At 49.9% G+C, this 15,975-nt stretch overlaps 17 non-coding genes across 17 annotated transcripts; 10 read left to right on the top strand and 7 right to left on the bottom strand.

Moving 5' to 3' along the window:
• Window positions 1–663: 663 nt before the first annotated feature.
• TRNAN-GUU (transfer RNA asparagine (anticodon GUU)) lies at window positions 664–737 on the bottom strand. The gene has a single exon. It is a non-coding gene; the product is annotated as a tRNA-Asn (tRNA).
• A 142-nt stretch (window positions 738–879) lies between these two features.
• Window positions 880–965, bottom strand: TRNAY-GUA (transfer RNA tyrosine (anticodon GUA)). The gene is given in 2 exon segments: window positions 880–915; window positions 929–965. It is a non-coding gene; the product is annotated as a tRNA-Tyr (tRNA).
• A 371-nt stretch (window positions 966–1,336) lies between these two features.
• Window positions 1,337–1,409, top strand: TRNAK-CUU (transfer RNA lysine (anticodon CUU)). Its single transcript has one exon. It is a non-coding gene; the product is annotated as a tRNA-Lys (tRNA).
• Window positions 1,410–1,682: 273 nt separating this feature from the next.
• Window positions 1,683–1,754, top strand: TRNAG-UCC (transfer RNA glycine (anticodon UCC)). Its single transcript has one exon. It is a non-coding gene; the product is annotated as a tRNA-Gly (tRNA).
• Window positions 1,755–4,199: 2,445 nt separating this feature from the next.
• TRNAY-GUA (transfer RNA tyrosine (anticodon GUA)) lies at window positions 4,200–4,285 on the bottom strand. The gene is given in 2 exon segments: window positions 4,200–4,235; window positions 4,249–4,285. It is a non-coding gene; the product is annotated as a tRNA-Tyr (tRNA).
• A 371-nt stretch (window positions 4,286–4,656) lies between these two features.
• On the top strand, window positions 4,657–4,729 carry TRNAK-CUU (transfer RNA lysine (anticodon CUU)). Its single transcript has one exon. It is a non-coding gene; the product is annotated as a tRNA-Lys (tRNA).
• Window positions 4,730–5,002: 273 nt separating this feature from the next.
• On the top strand, window positions 5,003–5,074 carry TRNAG-UCC (transfer RNA glycine (anticodon UCC)). Its single transcript has one exon. It is a non-coding gene; the product is annotated as a tRNA-Gly (tRNA).
• Window positions 5,075–7,303: 2,229 nt separating this feature from the next.
• Window positions 7,304–7,377, bottom strand: TRNAN-GUU (transfer RNA asparagine (anticodon GUU)). The gene has a single exon. It is a non-coding gene; the product is annotated as a tRNA-Asn (tRNA).
• A 599-nt stretch (window positions 7,378–7,976) lies between these two features.
• TRNAK-CUU (transfer RNA lysine (anticodon CUU)) lies at window positions 7,977–8,049 on the top strand. The gene has a single exon. It is a non-coding gene; the product is annotated as a tRNA-Lys (tRNA).
• Window positions 8,050–8,322: 273 nt separating this feature from the next.
• On the top strand, window positions 8,323–8,394 carry TRNAG-UCC (transfer RNA glycine (anticodon UCC)). Its single transcript has one exon. It is a non-coding gene; the product is annotated as a tRNA-Gly (tRNA).
• Window positions 8,395–10,623: 2,229 nt separating this feature from the next.
• TRNAN-GUU (transfer RNA asparagine (anticodon GUU)) lies at window positions 10,624–10,697 on the bottom strand. Its single transcript has one exon. It is a non-coding gene; the product is annotated as a tRNA-Asn (tRNA).
• Window positions 10,698–10,839: 142 nt separating this feature from the next.
• On the bottom strand, window positions 10,840–10,925 carry TRNAY-GUA (transfer RNA tyrosine (anticodon GUA)). Its single transcript is given in 2 exon segments — window positions 10,840–10,875; window positions 10,889–10,925. It is a non-coding gene; the product is annotated as a tRNA-Tyr (tRNA).
• A 371-nt stretch (window positions 10,926–11,296) lies between these two features.
• TRNAK-CUU (transfer RNA lysine (anticodon CUU)) lies at window positions 11,297–11,369 on the top strand. The gene has a single exon. It is a non-coding gene; the product is annotated as a tRNA-Lys (tRNA).
• A 273-nt stretch (window positions 11,370–11,642) lies between these two features.
• TRNAG-UCC (transfer RNA glycine (anticodon UCC)) lies at window positions 11,643–11,714 on the top strand. Its single transcript has one exon. It is a non-coding gene; the product is annotated as a tRNA-Gly (tRNA).
• A 2,445-nt stretch (window positions 11,715–14,159) lies between these two features.
• On the bottom strand, window positions 14,160–14,245 carry TRNAY-GUA (transfer RNA tyrosine (anticodon GUA)). The gene is given in 2 exon segments: window positions 14,160–14,195; window positions 14,209–14,245. It is a non-coding gene; the product is annotated as a tRNA-Tyr (tRNA).
• A 371-nt stretch (window positions 14,246–14,616) lies between these two features.
• On the top strand, window positions 14,617–14,689 carry TRNAK-CUU (transfer RNA lysine (anticodon CUU)). Its single transcript has one exon. It is a non-coding gene; the product is annotated as a tRNA-Lys (tRNA).
• Window positions 14,690–14,962: 273 nt separating this feature from the next.
• On the top strand, window positions 14,963–15,034 carry TRNAG-UCC (transfer RNA glycine (anticodon UCC)). The gene has a single exon. It is a non-coding gene; the product is annotated as a tRNA-Gly (tRNA).
• The last annotated feature ends 941 nt before the right edge of the window (window positions 15,035–15,975 follow it).

The raw sequence follows: 15,975 nt of genomic DNA, 5'->3' as shown, positions 1-15,975 counted from the left end.
GTGACATCTCAGGAGGGCTTTGAAAGCTTGTGGCTACCCAGACTGGGTCTTGGTTAAAACCTCCGCAAGGTCAGGGAAACAAACTGGGGAGAAGCAGAACACTAGGAGAAATCTAGTCATCCCGTATGTAACTGGAGCGTCGGAAAAACTCAGAAGGATCTTTAAGAAACATTGCATCCCTGTGTACTTCAAGCCCAGCATAGCCCCGGGGCACACGCTTAAACATTGACACTATCTGTATTCCACCTTTTTAACACCTCTATTCAGGCCATTTGACAACAATTGAGGCCTTTGGCCATGTCAATCTAGGCACTTTTAGCTATGCAGGCTTCCTGACACCAACAATGGGATCATGTAAGGTGAAAAAAGGTGCTTCCACAATTCTCACACATCCCCTGGTGTTCAGGTGTGAATAGAAATGCTGGGGTTTGTTCCTGAGACTCAGCGGAAGCGAAGAAGTGGCTTGACTAACCTATGAAAGATCTTGAACATTCCAGAAGAAGAGCAATTGATTGCGACATTATTCTAGTCCGTTTTCAAGGAATGTCTCGAGTGAATGGTTAATCGTCAGCCGTGTGAGACAAGCCAAAGGACGCTATTTGTCTTCTTAGGTTAGGGTGAGACTTGGCAGCGGGCCCTGCTAAGGTAAAGAGAAAGCACGAGCGTCCCTGGGTGGGCTTGAACCACCAACCTTTCGGTTAACAGCCGAACGCGCTAACCGATTGCGCCACAGAGACCACACGACAAGCGTGCTTGAGCTGGCCCAAAGGAGACATGAAAGATGAACTGAAGGTGCCTAAAAAGCTTCCCAATTGCACATTTGTAGTGATAAGAGATTGCCTTCTTTCTAAAAGGCAGAGACGCGGGGTAAAAAGCTCTGCCTTCGAGCCGGAATTGAACCAGCGACCTAAGGATTGCTGCTTTGTCTCTACAGTCCTCCGCTCTACCAGCTGAGCTATCGAAGGGAACTGGGAAGAGCACGTGACACCTTGCATGCTAAGCCAGCGCCGTACACTTTGCATTTGACCTTCTCGGTTGAGGTATTGCTTGATGCCGCCTCGGCCGGAAAGGGCAAATGAATGACTTGGCAGATGTTATGTGGGAGGCTACGGCTTGATGTTTTGCACAGAGAGAAAAGGGTTTGGAATCAGCCAGCGCATTTTGTTGTGATCCTCCAAAGTCACAGCAAAAATGGTGATGTAGCGCCCTGACAGCAAGTGAACAGAGTAGTACTTGGAAGCGCATTGAGTTTAGCCAAAGGAATTATGTCGAAAGCTATCAAAAAGTCTGCGGACTCAGGTGGCTGTGAGAGGCCTTGAAGAGCAAAAGTGCTGTAGCCCGGCTAGCTCAGTCGGTAGAGCATGAGACTCTTAATCTCAGGGTCGTGGGTTCGAGCCCCACGTTGGGCGTGGGACACATTCTGTGTCCCTTTTGCCCGAGTGAAAGGCCTTTGCAAAACTTGTATCTCCAGTTCCTTCATGCGCACTGCACAATCACACCTTTACCGTATCTACTGGCTTGGCTTCCTTTCTCTCCACGAATGGGGAAATATTTCTAGCTGATCTTCCTAGTGGTCACTTGGTACGGCAGCGAATGGACCTTGCGCTGGAGGGGGTCCGTGAGTCAATGTCATGTGTGGCCTTAATTGTATAGAGGTAGCAGGATGCCTGGCACACAGCCTTGCGTTGGTGGTATAGTGGTGAGCATAGCTGCCTTCCAAGCAGTTGACCCGGGTTCGATTCCCGGCCAACGCAATCTCCTTCTTTGCGCCCTTGACAAAATACCACAGGGCCCCAGGTCCTTATCAAAAGCTCCTTAGATGTCTTGCCTTAGTGACGACTGTGGAAATATTCCTCGGCATCCCAACAGGCTCCGGCCTCCTGCTTTAACTCGCTCGCGGGGTACAGCAGTATCAAGCAACAAGGTTCAGGCATTTCAACCACTGATTCCCAAAGAATCAACTCTGTCACACACAGCGTTTCTAAGTATCTGCCTACCATTCTAACACCCTCAACTGGCAAGATAATGCACCATTTGGAAGAATGCTAAAGAATGTGTCAACAAGGAATGTAGACTGAAGTTGGAGCCGGAAGAAACAATCACGTCCCATGATGCCATCGGCCTTTTCACTTGCATACACTTGGCAGAGGCTGTTGAGATTGTGGGAAACATCTGAAAGGAGGTAAGTCTCTTGACAGCCAAAAAGAACTAAAGCCTGACCAAGTGCATTCATTGCTGACCCTTGAGCCTTGAATTGTTCCATGGGGAAAAGACCAAGCCGTTTGTAAAGGCATGTGGATTCTACTTGGGTCAAGATTAGAGCATCAGCACCCCACAAGCTTTTAGTGAACCCATAAAGTCAGTGGACAAATACATCAAGTGTACACGGGAAGAGGCACTGAATAGCAAATGCCCCCTTTTGGACGGCGTCTTACAAGGCAAGGAAGGGGCTGACTTGGGCATGGAGGTCTCCAGGAAACCTACCCACACAGACCGCTATCTGCCTTTTGACTCACACCACCACCCACTGGAACACGAGCTGGGGGTTCTTAGGACTCTGCAATATCCGGCTGACATGGTAGCAACCAAAAGAGTCTAAAGACAAAAGAACACAGATGCAACGCCACCCTTGCGAGGGACGCTGGCGTGTTTGCCCCGGTTTCCCTTGACTTCGCCCCGCAGCCAGGCACAGTGTATTTCTTCAGCCAAATACACACGCGCGCAAACTCTCCTTGCCTTCAATGACCGGACTAGGGCATGTTTGTTTTTGGAGTTTTCTTGTCGAGCTGGGGATAGGGATGGGGAATTGTAGTAGGATACTCCAAAATGAGAACTTTTCACACTGAAGACATCTAGCTGATCTCTTAGTTAAGCAGTATTGACGTCCTGACTGGCTTGAGGCCCTCAGGTCCACCCACCTGGGGCCTCATGGCAGCCGGCGCCAGGCGAGGCAGCCTGCCTCCAGCCCAGCTGTTCAGTCCTCTCCCAGGAAAGACGCTGAGCCCATGTGCTCGCAGAACATAAATGCCACTCCCAGCATGCCACAGGACTGCCCTCCCTTGCAACTGGCCAGGGCGGTATCCGTATTCACGCTGTTCATTTGCCTAGCCCCTACCCATGTTCTGGAAAGCTCTCACAGCTTCCTGAAGGCGGGAATAACTCAGACAAACTCAAACAACATCAGAGAATCATGATCAGACCTGACTAATCCATGGCAGCACTCTGTTAAGCAGAATACCACACTGAATTTACCCGACAGCCTCTCTGGTAAGCAGAGACCAACTATACAAATCCTAGCGCATGACTAGGAGAGTGCTACCGTGACATCTCAGGAGGGCTTTGAAAGCTTGTGGCTACCCAGACTGGGTCTTGGTTAAAACCTCCGCAAGGTCAGGGAAACAAACTGGGGAGAAGCAGAACACTAGGAGAAATCTAGTCATCCCGTATGTAACTGGAGCGTCGGAAAAACTCAGAAGGATCTTTAAGAAACATTGCATCCCTGTGTACTTCAAGCCCAGCATAGCCCCGGGGCACACGCTTAAACATTGACACTATCTGTATTCCACCTTTTTAACACCTCTATCCAGGCCATTTGACAACAATTGAGGCCTTTGGCCATGTCAATCTAGGCACTTTTAGCTATGCAGGCTTCCTGACACCAACAATGGGATCATGTAAGGTGAAAAAAGGTGCTTCCACAATTCTCACACATCCCCTGGTGTTCAGGTGTGAATAGAAATGCTGGGGTTTGTTCCTGAGACTCAGCGGAAGCGAAGAAGTGGCTTGACTAACCTATGAAAGATCTTGAACATTCCAGAAGAAGAGCAATTGATTGCGACATTATTCTAGTCCGTTTTCAAGGAATGTCTCGAGTGAATGGTTAATCGTCAGCCGTGTGAGACAAGCCAAAGGACGCTATTTGTCTTCTTAGGTTAGGGTGAGACTTGGCAGCGGGCCCTGCTAAGGTAAAGAGAAAGCACGAGCGTCCCTGGGTGGGCTTGAACCACCAACCTTTCGGTTAACAGCCGAACGCGCTAACCGATTGTGCCACAGAGACCACACGACAAGCGTGCTTGAGCTGGCCCAAAGGAGACATGAAAGATGAACTGAAGGTGCCTAAAAAGCTTCCCAATTGCACATTTGTAGTGATAAGAGATTGCCTTCTTTCTAAAAGGCAGAGACGCGGGGTAAAAAGCTCTGCCTTCGAGCCGGAATTGAACCAGCGACCTAAGGATTGCTGCTTTGTCTCTACAGTCCTCCGCTCTACCAGCTGAGCTATCGAAGGGAACTGGGAAGAGCACGTGACACCTTGCATGCTAAGCCAGCGCCGTACACTTTGCATTTGACCTTCTCGGTTGAGGTATTGCTTGATGCCGCCTCGGCCGGAAAGGGCAAATGAATGACTTGGCAGATGTTATGTGGGAGGCTACGGCTTGATGTTTTGCACAGAGAGAAAAGGGTTTGGAATCAGCCAGCGCATTTTGTTGTGATCCTCCAAAGTCACAGCAAAAATGGTGATGTAGCGCCCTGACAGCAAGTGAACAGAGTAGTACTTGGAAGCGCATTGAGTTTAGCCAAAGGAATTATGTCGAAAGCTATCAAAAAGTCTGCGGACTCAGGTGGCTGTGAGAGGCCTTGAAGAGCAAAAGCGCTGTAGCCCGGCTAGCTCAGTCGGTAGAGCATGAGACTCTTAATCTCAGGGTCGTGGGTTCGAGCCCCACGTTGGGCGTGGGACACATTCCGTGTCCCTTTTGCCCGAGTGAAAGGCCTTTGCAAAACTTGTATCTCCAGTTCCTTCATGCGCACTGCACAATCACACCTTTACCGTATCTACTGGCTTGGCTTCCTTTCTCTCCACGAATGGGGAAATATTTCTAGCTGATCTTCCTAGTGGTCACTTGGTACGGCAGCGAATGGACCTTGCGCTGGAGGGGGTCCGTGAGTCAATGTCATGTGTGGCCTTAATTGTATAGAGGTAGCAGGATGCCTGGCGCACAGCCTTGCGTTGGTGGTATAGTGGTGAGCATAGCTGCCTTCCAAGCAGTTGACCCGGGTTCGATTCCCGGCCAACGCAATCTCCTTCTTTGCGCCCTTGACAAAATACCACAGGGCCCCAGGTCCTTATCAAAAGCTCCTTAGATGTCTTGCCTTAGTGACGACTGTGGAAATATTCCTCGGCATCCCAACAGGCTCCGGCCTCCTGCTTTAACTCGCTCGCGGGATACAGCAGTATCAAGCAACAAGGTTCAGGCATTTCAACCACTGATTCCCAAAGAATCAACTCTGTCACACACAGCGTTTCTAAGTATCTGCCTACCATTCTAACACCCTCAACTGGCAAGATAATGCACCATTTGGAAGAATGCTAAAGAATGTGTCAACAAGGAATGTAGACTGAAGTTGGAGCCGGAAGAAACAATCACGTCCCATGATGCCATCGGCCTTTTCACTTGCATACACTTGGCAGAGGCTGTTGAGATTGTGGGAAACATCTGAAAGGAGGTAAGTCTCTTGACAGCCAAAAAGAACTAAAGCCTGACCAGGTGCATTCATTGCTGACCCTTGAGACTTGAATTGTTCCATGGGGAAAAGACCAAGCCGTTTGTAAAGGCATGTGGATTCTACTTGGGTCAAGATTAGAGCATCAGCACCCCACAAGCTTTTAGTGAACCCATAAAGTCAGTGGACAAATACATCAAGTGTACACGGGAAGAGGCACTGAATAGCAAATGCCCCCTTTTGGACGGCGTCTTACAAGGCAAGGAAGGGGCTGACTTGGGCATGGAGGTCTCCAGGAAACCTACCCACACAGACCGCTATCTGCCTTTTGACTCACACCACCACCCACTGGAACACGAGCTGGGGGTTCTTAGGACTCTGCAATATCCGGCTGACATGGTAGCAACCAAAAGAGTCTAAAGACAAAAGAACACAGATGCAACGCCACCCTTGCGAGGGACGCTGGCGTGTTTGCCCCGGTTTCCCTTGACTTCGCCCCGCAGCCAGGCACAGTGTATTTCTTCAGCCAAATACACACGCGCGCAAACGCTCCTTGCCTTCAATGACCGGACTAGGGCATGTTTGTTTTTGGAGTTTTCTTGTCGAGCTGGGGATAGGGATGGGGAATTGTAGTAGGATACTCCAAAATGAGAACTTTTCACACTGAAGACATCTAGCTGATCTCTTAGTTAAGCAGTATTGACGTCCTGACTGGCTTGAGGCCCTCAGGTCCACCCACCTGGGGCCTCATGGCAGCCGGCGCCAGGCGAGGCAGCCTGCCTCCAGCCCAGCTGTTCAGTCCTCTCCCAGGAAAGACGCTGAGCCCATGTGCTCGCAGAACATAAATGCCACTCCCAGCATGCCACAGGACTGCCCTCCCTTGCAACTGGCCAGGGCGGTATCCGTATTCACGCTGTTCATTTGCCTAGCCCCTACCCATGTTCTGGAAAGCTCTCACAGCTTCCTGAAGGCGGGAATAACTCAGACAAACTCAAACAACATCAGAGAATCATGAGCAGACCTGACTAATCCATGGCAGCACTCTGTTAAGCAGAATACCACACTGAATTTACCCGACAGCCTCTCTGGTAAGCAGAGACCAACTATACAAATCCTAGCGCATGACTAGGAGAGTGCTACCGTGACATCTCAGGAGGGCTTTGAAAGCTTGTGGCTACCCAGACTGGGTCTTGGTTAAAACCTCCGCAAGGTCAGGGAAACAAACTGGGGAGAAGCAGAACACTAGGAGAAATCTAGTCATCCCGTATGTAACTGGAGCGTCGGAAAAACTCAGAAGGATCTTTAAGAAACATTGCATCCCTGTGTACTTCAAGCCCAGCATAGCCCCGGGGCACACGCTTAAACATTGACACTATCTGTATTCCACCTTTTTAACACCTCTATCCAGGCCATTTGACAACAATTGAGGCCTTTGGCCATGTCAATCTAGGCACTTTTAGCTATGCAGGCTTCCTGACACCAACAATGGGATCATGTAAGGTGAAAAAAGGTGCTTCCACAATTCTCACACATCCCCTGGTGTTCAGGTGTGAATAGAAATGCTGGGGTTTGTTCCTGAGACTCAGCGGAAGCGAAGAAGTGGCTTGACTAACCTATGAAAGATCTTGAACATTCCAGAAGAAGAGCAATTGATTGCGACATTATTCTAGTCCGTTTTCAAGGAATGTCTCGAGTGAATGGTTAATCGTCAGCCCTGTGAGACAAGCCAAAGGACGCTATTTGTCTTCTTAGGTTAGGGTGAGACTTGGCAGCGGGCCCTGCTAAGGTAAAGAGAAAGCACGAGCGTCCCTGGGTGGGCTTGAACCACCAACCTTTCGGTTAACAGCCGAACGCGCTAACCGATTGCGCCACAGAGACCACACGACAAGCGTGCTTGAGCTGGCCCAAAGGAGACATGAAAGATGAACTGAAGGTGCCTAAAAAGCTTCCCAATTGCACATTTGTAGTGATAAGAGATTGCCTTCTTTCTAAAAGGCAGAGACGCGGGGTAAAAAGCTCTGCCTTCGAGCCGGAATTGAACCAGCGACCTAAGGATTGCTGCTTTGTCTCTACAGTCCTCCACTCTACCAGCTGAGCTATCGAAGGGAACTGGGAAGAGCACGTGACACCTTGCATGCTAAGCCAGCGCCGTACACTTTGCATTTGACCTTCTCGGTTGAGGTATTGCTTGATGCCGCCTCGGCCGGAAAGGGCAAATGAATGACTTGGCAGATGTTATGTGGGAGGCTACGGCTTGATGTTTTGCACAGAGAGAAAAGGGTTTGGAATCAGCCAGCGCATTTTGTTGTGATCCTCCAAAGTCACAGCAAAAATGGTGATGTAGCGCCCTGACAGCAAGTGAACAGAGTAGTACTTGGAAGCGCATTGCGTTTAGCCAAAGGAATTATGTCGAAAGCTATCAAAAAGTCTGCGGACTCAGGTGGCTGTGAGAGGCCTTGAAGAGCAAAAGTGCTGTAGCCCGGCTAGCTCAGTCGGTAGAGCATGAGACTCTTAATCTCAGGGTCGTGGGTTCGAGCCCCACGTTGGGCGTGGGACACATTCCGTGTCCCTTTTGCCCGAGTGAAAGGCCTTTGCAAAACTTGTATCTCCAGTTCCTTCATGCGCACTGCACAATCACACCTTTACCGTATCTACTGGCTTGGCTTCCTTTCTCTCCACGAATGGGGAAATATTTCTAGCTGATCTTCCTAGTGGTCACTTGGTACGGCAGCGAATGGACCTTGCGCTGGAGGGGGTCCGTGAGTCAATGTCATGTGTGGCCTTAATTGTATAGAGGTAGCAGGATGCCTGGCGCACAGCCTTGCGTTGGTGGTATAGTGGTGAGCATAGCTGCCTTCCAAGCAGTTGACCCGGGTTCGATTCCCGGCCAACGCAATCTCCTTCTTTGCGCCCTTGACAAAATACCACAGGGCCCCAGGTCCTTATCAAAAGCTCCTTAGATGTCTTGCCTTAGTGACGACTGTGGAAATATTCCTCGGCATCCCAACAGGCTCCGGCCTCCTGCTTTAACTCGCTCGCGGGGTACAGCAGTATCAAGCAACAAGGTTCAGGCATTTCAACCACTGATTCCCAAAGAATCAACTCTGTCACACACAGCGTTTCTAAGTATCTGCCTACCATTCTAACACCCTCAACTGGCAAGATAATGCACCATTTGGAAGAATGCTAAAGAATGTGTCAACAAGGAATGTAGACTGAAGTTGGAGCCGGAAGAAACAATCACGTCCCATGATGCCATCGGCCTTTTCACTTGCATACACTTGGCAGAGGCTGTTGAGATTGTGGGAAACATCTGAAAGGAGGTAAGTCTCTTGACAGCCAAAAAGAACTAAAGCCTGACCAAGTGCATTCATTGCTGACCCTTGAGCCTTGAATTGTTCCATGGGGAAAAGACCAAGCCGTTTGTAAAGGCATGTGGATTCTACTTGGGTCAAGATTAGAGCATCAGCACCCCACAAGCTTTTAGTGAACCCATAAAGTCAGTGGACAAATACATCAAGTGTACACGGGAAGAGGCACTGAATAGCAAATGCCCCCTTTTGGACGGCGTCTTACAAGGCAAGGAAGGGGCTGACTTGGGCATGGAGGTCTCCAGGAAACCTACCCACACAGACCGCTATCTGCCTTTTGACTCACACCACCACCCACTGGAACACGAGCTGGGGGTTCTTAGGACTCTGCAATATCCGGCTGACATGGTAGCAACCAAAAGAGTCTAAAGACAAAAGAACACAGATGCAACGCCACCCTTGCGAGGGACGCTGGCGTGTTTGCCCCGGTTTCCCTTGACTTCGCCCCGCAGCCAGGCACAGTGTATTTCTTCAGCCAAATACACACGCGCGCAAACGCTCCTTGCCTTCAATGACCGGACTAGGGCATGTTTGTTTTTGGAGTTTTCTTGTCGAGCTGGGGATAGGGATGGGGAATTGTAGTAGGATACTCCAAAATGAGAACTTTTCACACTGAAGACATCTAGCTGATCTCTTAGTTAAGCAGTATTGACGTCCTGACTGGCTTGAGGCCCTCAGGTCCACCCACCTGGGGCCTCATGGCAGCCGGCGCCAGGCGAGGCAGCCTGCCTCCAGCCCAGCTGTTCAGTCCTCTCCCAGGAAAGACGCTGAGCCCATGTGCTCGCAGAACATAAATGCCACTCCCAGCATGCCACAGGACTGCCCTCCCTTGCAACTGGCCAGGGCGGTATCCGTATTCACGCTGTTCATTTGCCTAGCCCCTACCCATGTTCTGGAAAGCTCTCACAGCTTCCTGAAGGCGGGAATAACTCAGACAAACTCAAACAACATCAGAGAATCATGATCAGACCTGACTAATCCATGGCAGCACTCTGTTAAGCAGAATACCACACTGAATTTACCCGACAGCCTCTCTGGTAAGCAGAGGCCAACTATACAAATCCTAGCGCATGACTAGGAGAGTGCTACCGTGACATCTCAGGAGGGCTTTGAAAGCTTGTGGCTACCCAGACTGGGTCTTGGTTAAAACCTCCGCAAGGTCAGGGAAACAAACTGGGGAGAAGCAGAACACTAGGAGAAATCTAGTCATCCCGTATGTAACTGGAGCGTCGGAAAAACTCAGAAGGATCTTTAAGAAACATTGCATCCCTGTGTACTTCAAGCCCAGCATAGCCCCGGGGCACACGCTTAAACATTGACACTATCTGTATTCCACCTTTTTAACACCTCTATTCAGGCCATTTGACAACAATTGAGGCCTTTGGCCATGTCAATCTAGGCACTTTTAGCTATGCAGGCTTCCTGACACCAACAATGGGATCATGTAAGGTGAAAAAAGGTGCTTCCACAATTCTCACACATCCCCTGGTGTTCAGGTGTGAATAGAAATGCTGGGGTTTGTTCCTGAGACTCAGCGGAAGCGAAGAAGTGGCTTGACTAACCTATGAAAGATCTTGAACATTCCAGAAGAAGAGCAATTGATGGCGACATTATTCTAGTCCGTTTTCAAGGAATGTCTCGAGTGAATGGTTAATCGTCAGCCGTGTGAGACAAGCCAAAGGACGCTATTTGTCTTCTTAGGTTAGGGTGAGACTTGGCAGCGGGCCCTGCTAAGGTAAAGAGAAAGCACGAGCGTCCCTGGGTGGGCTTGAACCACCAACCTTTCGGTTAACAGCCGAACGCGCTAACCGATTGCGCCACAGAGACCACACGACAAGCGTGCTTGAGCTGGCCCAAAGGAGACATGAAAGATGAACTGAAGGTGCCTAAAAAGCTTCCCAATTGCACATTTGTAGTGATAAGAGATTGCCTTCTTTCTAAAAGGCAGAGACGCGGGGTAAAAAGCTCTGCCTTCGAGCCGGAATTGAACCAGCGACCTAAGGATTGCTGCTTTGTCTCTACAGTCCTCCGCTCTACCAGCTGAGCTATCGAAGGGAACTGGGAAGAGCACGTGACACCTTGCATGCTAAGCCAGCGCCGTACACTTTGCATTTGACCTTCTCGGTTGAGGTATTGCTTGATGCCGCCTCGGCCGGAAAGGGCAAATGAATGACTTGGCAGATGTTATGTGGGAGGCTACGGCTTGATGTTTTGCACAGAGAGAAAAGGGTTTGGAATCAGCCAGCGCATTTTGTTGTGATCCTCCAAAGTCACAGCAAAAATGGTGATGTAGCGCCCTGACAGCAAGTGAACAGAGTAGTACTTGGAAGCGCATTGAGTTTAGCCAAAGGAATTATGTCGAAAGCTATCAAAAAGTCTGCGGACTCAGGTGGCTGTGAGAGGCCTTGAAGAGCAAAAGTGCTGTAGCCCGGCTAGCTCAGTCGGTAGAGCATGAGACTCTTAATCTCAGGGTCGTGGGTTCGAGCCCCACGTTGGGCGTGGGACACATTCCGTGTCCCTTTTGCCCGAGTGAAAGGCCTTTGCAAAACTTGTATCTCCAGTTCCTTCATGCGCACTGCACAATCACACCTTTACCGTATCTACTGGCTTGGCTTCCTTTCTCTCCACGAATGGGGAAATATTTCTAGCTGATCTTCCTAGTGGTCACTTGGTACGGCAGCGAATGGACCTTGCGCTGGAGGGGGTCCGTGAGTCAATGTCATGTGTGGCCTTAATTGTATAGAGGTAGCAGGATGCCTGGCACACAGCCTTGCGTTGGTGGTATAGTGGTGAGCATAGCTGCCTTCCAAGCAGTTGACCCGGGTTCGATTCCCGGCCAACGCAATCTCCTTCTTTGCGCCCTTGACAAAATACCACAGGGCCCCAGGTCCTTATCAAAAGCTCCTTAGATGTCTTGCCTTAGTGACGACTGTGGAAATATTCCTCGGCATCCCAACAGGCTCCGGCCTCCTGCTTTAACTCGCTCGCGGGGTACAGCAGTATCAAGCAACAAGGTTCAGGCATTTCAACCACTGATTCCCAAAGAATCAACTCTGTCACACACAGCGTTTCTAAGTATCTGCCTACCATTCTAACACCCTCAACTGGCAAGATAATGCACCATTTGGAAGAATGCTAAAGAATGTGTCAACAAGGAATGTAGACTGAAGTTGGAGCCGGAAGAAACAATCACGTCCCATGATGCCATCGGCCTTTTCACTTGCATACACTTGGCAGAGGCTGTTGAGATTGTGGGAAACATCTGAAAGGAGGTAAGTCTCTTGACAGCCAAAAAGAACTAAAGCCTGACCAAGTGCATTCATTGCTGACCCTTGAGCCTTGAATTGTTCCATGGGGAAAAGACCAAGCCGTTTGTAAAGGCATGTGGATTCTACTTGGGTCAAGATTAGAGCATCAGCACCCCACAAGCTTTTAGTGAACCCATAAAGTCAGTGGACAAATACATCAAGTGTACACGGGAAGAGGCACTGAATAGCAAATGCCCCCTTTTGGACGGCGTCTTACAAGGCAAGGAAGGGGCTGACTTGGGCATGGAGGTCTCCAGGAAACCTACCCACACAGACCGCTATCTGCCTTTTGACTCACACCACCACCCACTGGAACACGAGCTGGGGGTTCTTAGGACTCTGCAATATCCGGCTGACATGGTAGCAACCAAAAGAGTCTAAAGACAAAAGAACACAGATGCAACGCCACCCTTGCGAGGGACGCTGGCGTGTTTGCCCCGGTTTCCCTTGACTTCGCCCCGCAGCCAGGCACAGTGTATTTCTTCAGCCAAATACACACGCGCGCAAACTCTCCTTGCCTTCAATGACCGGACTAGGGCATGTTTGTTTTTGGAGTTTTCTTGTCGAGCTGGGGATAGGGATGGGGAATTGTAGTAGGATACTCCAAAATGAGAACTTTTCACACTGAAGACATCTAGCTGATCTCTTAGTTAAGCAGTATTGACGTCCTGACTGGCTTGAGGCCCTCAGGTCCACCCACCTGGGGCCTCATGGCAGCCGGCGCCAGGCGAGGCATCCTGCCTCCAGCCCAGCTGTTCAGTCCTCTCCCAGGAAAGACGCTGAGCCCATGTGCTCGCAGAACATAAATGCCACTCCCAGCATGCCACAGGACTGCCCTCCCTTGCAACTGGCCAGGGCGGTATCCGTATTCACGCTGTTCATTTGCCTAGCCCCTACCCATGTTCTGGAAAGCTCTCACAGCTTCCTGAAGGCGGGAATAACTCAGACAAACTCAAACAACATCAGAGAATCATGAGCAGACCTGACTAATCCATGGCAGCACTCTGTTAAGCAGAATACCACACTGAATTTACCCGACAGCCTCTCTGGTAAGCAGAGACCAACTATACAAATCCTAGCGCATGACTAGGAGAGTGCTACCGTGACATCTCAGGAGGGCTTTGAAAGCTTGTGGCTACCCAGACTGGGTCTTGGTTAAAACCTCCGCAAGGTCAGGGAAACAAACTGGGGAGAAGCAGAACACTAGGAGAAATCTAGTCATCCCGTATGTAACTGGAGCGTCGGAAAAACTCAGAAGGATCTTTAAGAAACATTGCATCCCTGTGTACTTCAAGCCCAGCATAGCCCCGGGGCACACGCTTAAACATTGACACTATCTGTATTCCACCTTTTTAACACCTCTATCCAGGCCATTTGACAACAATTGAGGCCTTTGGCCATGTCAATCTAGGCACTTTTAGCTATGCAGGCTTCCTGACACCAACAATGGGATCATGTAAGGTGAAAAAAGGTGCTTCCACAATTCTCACACATCCCCTGGTGTTCAGGTGTGAATAGAAATGCTGGGGTTTGTTCCTGAGACTCAGCGGAAGCGAAGAAGTGGCTTGACTAACCTATGAAAGATCTTGAACATTCCAGAAGAAGAGCAATTGATTGCGACATTATTCTAGTCCGTTTTCAAGGAATGTCTCGAGTGAATGGTTAATCGTCAGCCGTGTGAGACAAGCCAAAGGACGCTATTTGTCTTCTTAGGTTAGGGTGAGACTTGGCAGCGGGCCCTGCTAAGGTAAAGAGAAAGCACGAGCGTCCCTGGGTGGGCTTGAACCACCAACCTTTCGGTTAACAGCCGAACGCGCTAACCGATTGTGCCACAGAGACCACACGACAAGCGTGCTTGAGCTGGCCCAAAGGAGACATGAAAGATGAACTGAAGGTGCCTAAAAAGCTTCCCAATTGCACATTTGTAGTGATAAGAGATTGCCTTCTTTCTAAAAGGCAGAGACGCGGGGTAAAAAGCTCTGCCTTCGAGCCGGAATTGAACCAGCGACCTAAGGATTGCTGCTTTGTCTCTACAGTCCTCCGCTCTACCAGCTGAGCTATCGAAGGGAACTGGGAAGAGCACGTGACACCTTGCATGCTAAGCCAGCGCCGTACACTTTGCATTTGACCTTCTCGGTTGAGGTATTGCTTGATGCCGCCTCGGCCGGAAAGGGCAAATGAATGACTTGGCAGATGTTATGTGGGAGGCTACGGCTTGATGTTTTGCACAGAGAGAAAAGGGTTTGGAATCAGCCAGCGCATTTTGTTGTGATCCTCCAAAGTCACAGCAAAAATGGTGATGTAGCGCCCTGACAGCAAGTGAACAGAGTAGTACTTGGAAGCGCATTGAGTTTAGCCAAAGGAATTATGTCGAAAGCTATCAAAAAGTCTGCGGACTCAGGTGGCTGTGAGAGGCCTTGAAGAGCAAAAGCGCTGTAGCCCGGCTAGCTCAGTCGGTAGAGCATGAGACTCTTAATCTCAGGGTCGTGGGTTCGAGCCCCACGTTGGGCGTGGGACACATTCCGTGTCCCTTTTGCCCGAGTGAAAGGCCTTTGCAAAACTTGTATCTCCAGTTCCTTCATGCGCACTGCACAATCACACCTTTACCGTATCTACTGGCTTGGCTTCCTTTCTCTCCACGAATGGGGAAATATTTCTAGCTGATCTTCCTAGTGGTCACTTGGTACGGCAGCGAATGGACCTTGCGCTGGAGGGGGTCCGTGAGTCAATGTCATGTGTGGCCTTAATTGTATAGAGGTAGCAGGATGCCTGGCGCACAGCCTTGCGTTGGTGGTATAGTGGTGAGCATAGCTGCCTTCCAAGCAGTTGACCCGGGTTCGATTCCCGGCCAACGCAATCTCCTTCTTTGCGCCCTTGACAAAATACCACAGGGCCCCAGGTCCTTATCAAAAGCTCCTTAGATGTCTTGCCTTAGTGACGACTGTGGAAATATTCCTCGGCATCCCAACAGGCTCCGGCCTCCTGCTTTAACTCGCTCGCGGGATACAGCAGTATCAAGCAACAAGGTTCAGGCATTTCAACCACTGATTCCCAAAGAATCAACTCTGTCACACACAGCGTTTCTAAGTATCTGCCTACCATTCTAACACCCTCAACTGGCAAGATAATGCACCATTTGGAAGAATGCTAAAGAATGTGTCAACAAGGAATGTAGACTGAAGTTGGAGCCGGAAGAAACAATCACGTCCCATGATGCCATCGGCCTTTTCACTTGCATACACTTGGCAGAGGCTGTTGAGATTGTGGGAAACATCTGAAAGGAGGTAAGTCTCTTGACAGCCAAAAAGAACTAAAGCCTGACCAGGTGCATTCATTGCTGACCCTTGAGACTTGAATTGTTCCATGGGGAAAAGACCAAGCCGTTTGTAAAGGCATGTGGATTCTACTTGGGTCAAGATTAGAGCATCAGCACCCCACAAGCTTTTAGTGAACCCATAAAGTCAGTGGACAAATACATCAAGTGTACACGGGAAGAGGCACTGAATAGCAAATGCCCCCTTTTGGACGGCGTCTTACAAGGCAAGGAAGGGGCTGACTTGGGCATGGAGGTCTCCAGGAAACCTACCCACACAGACCGCTATCTGCCTTTTGACTCACACCACCACCCACTGGAACACGAGCTGGGGGTTCTTAGGACTCTGCAATATCCGGCTGACATGGTAGCAACCAAAAGAGTCTAAAGACAAAAGAACACAGATGCAACGCCACCCTTGCGAGGGACGCTGGCGTGTTTGCCCCGGTTTCCCTTGACTTCGCCCCGCAGCCAGGCACAGTGT

This window comes from Staurois parvus, unplaced genomic scaffold (assembly GCF_062004578.1).
Source record: "Staurois parvus isolate SC_StPar_1 unplaced genomic scaffold, SC_StPar_1.0 ptg002181l, whole genome shotgun sequence".
In the NCBI taxonomy this organism is placed as follows: Eukaryota; Metazoa; Chordata; class Amphibia; order Anura; family Ranidae; genus Staurois; species Staurois parvus.
This window is presented reverse-complemented; position numbering and strand designations above follow the sequence as displayed.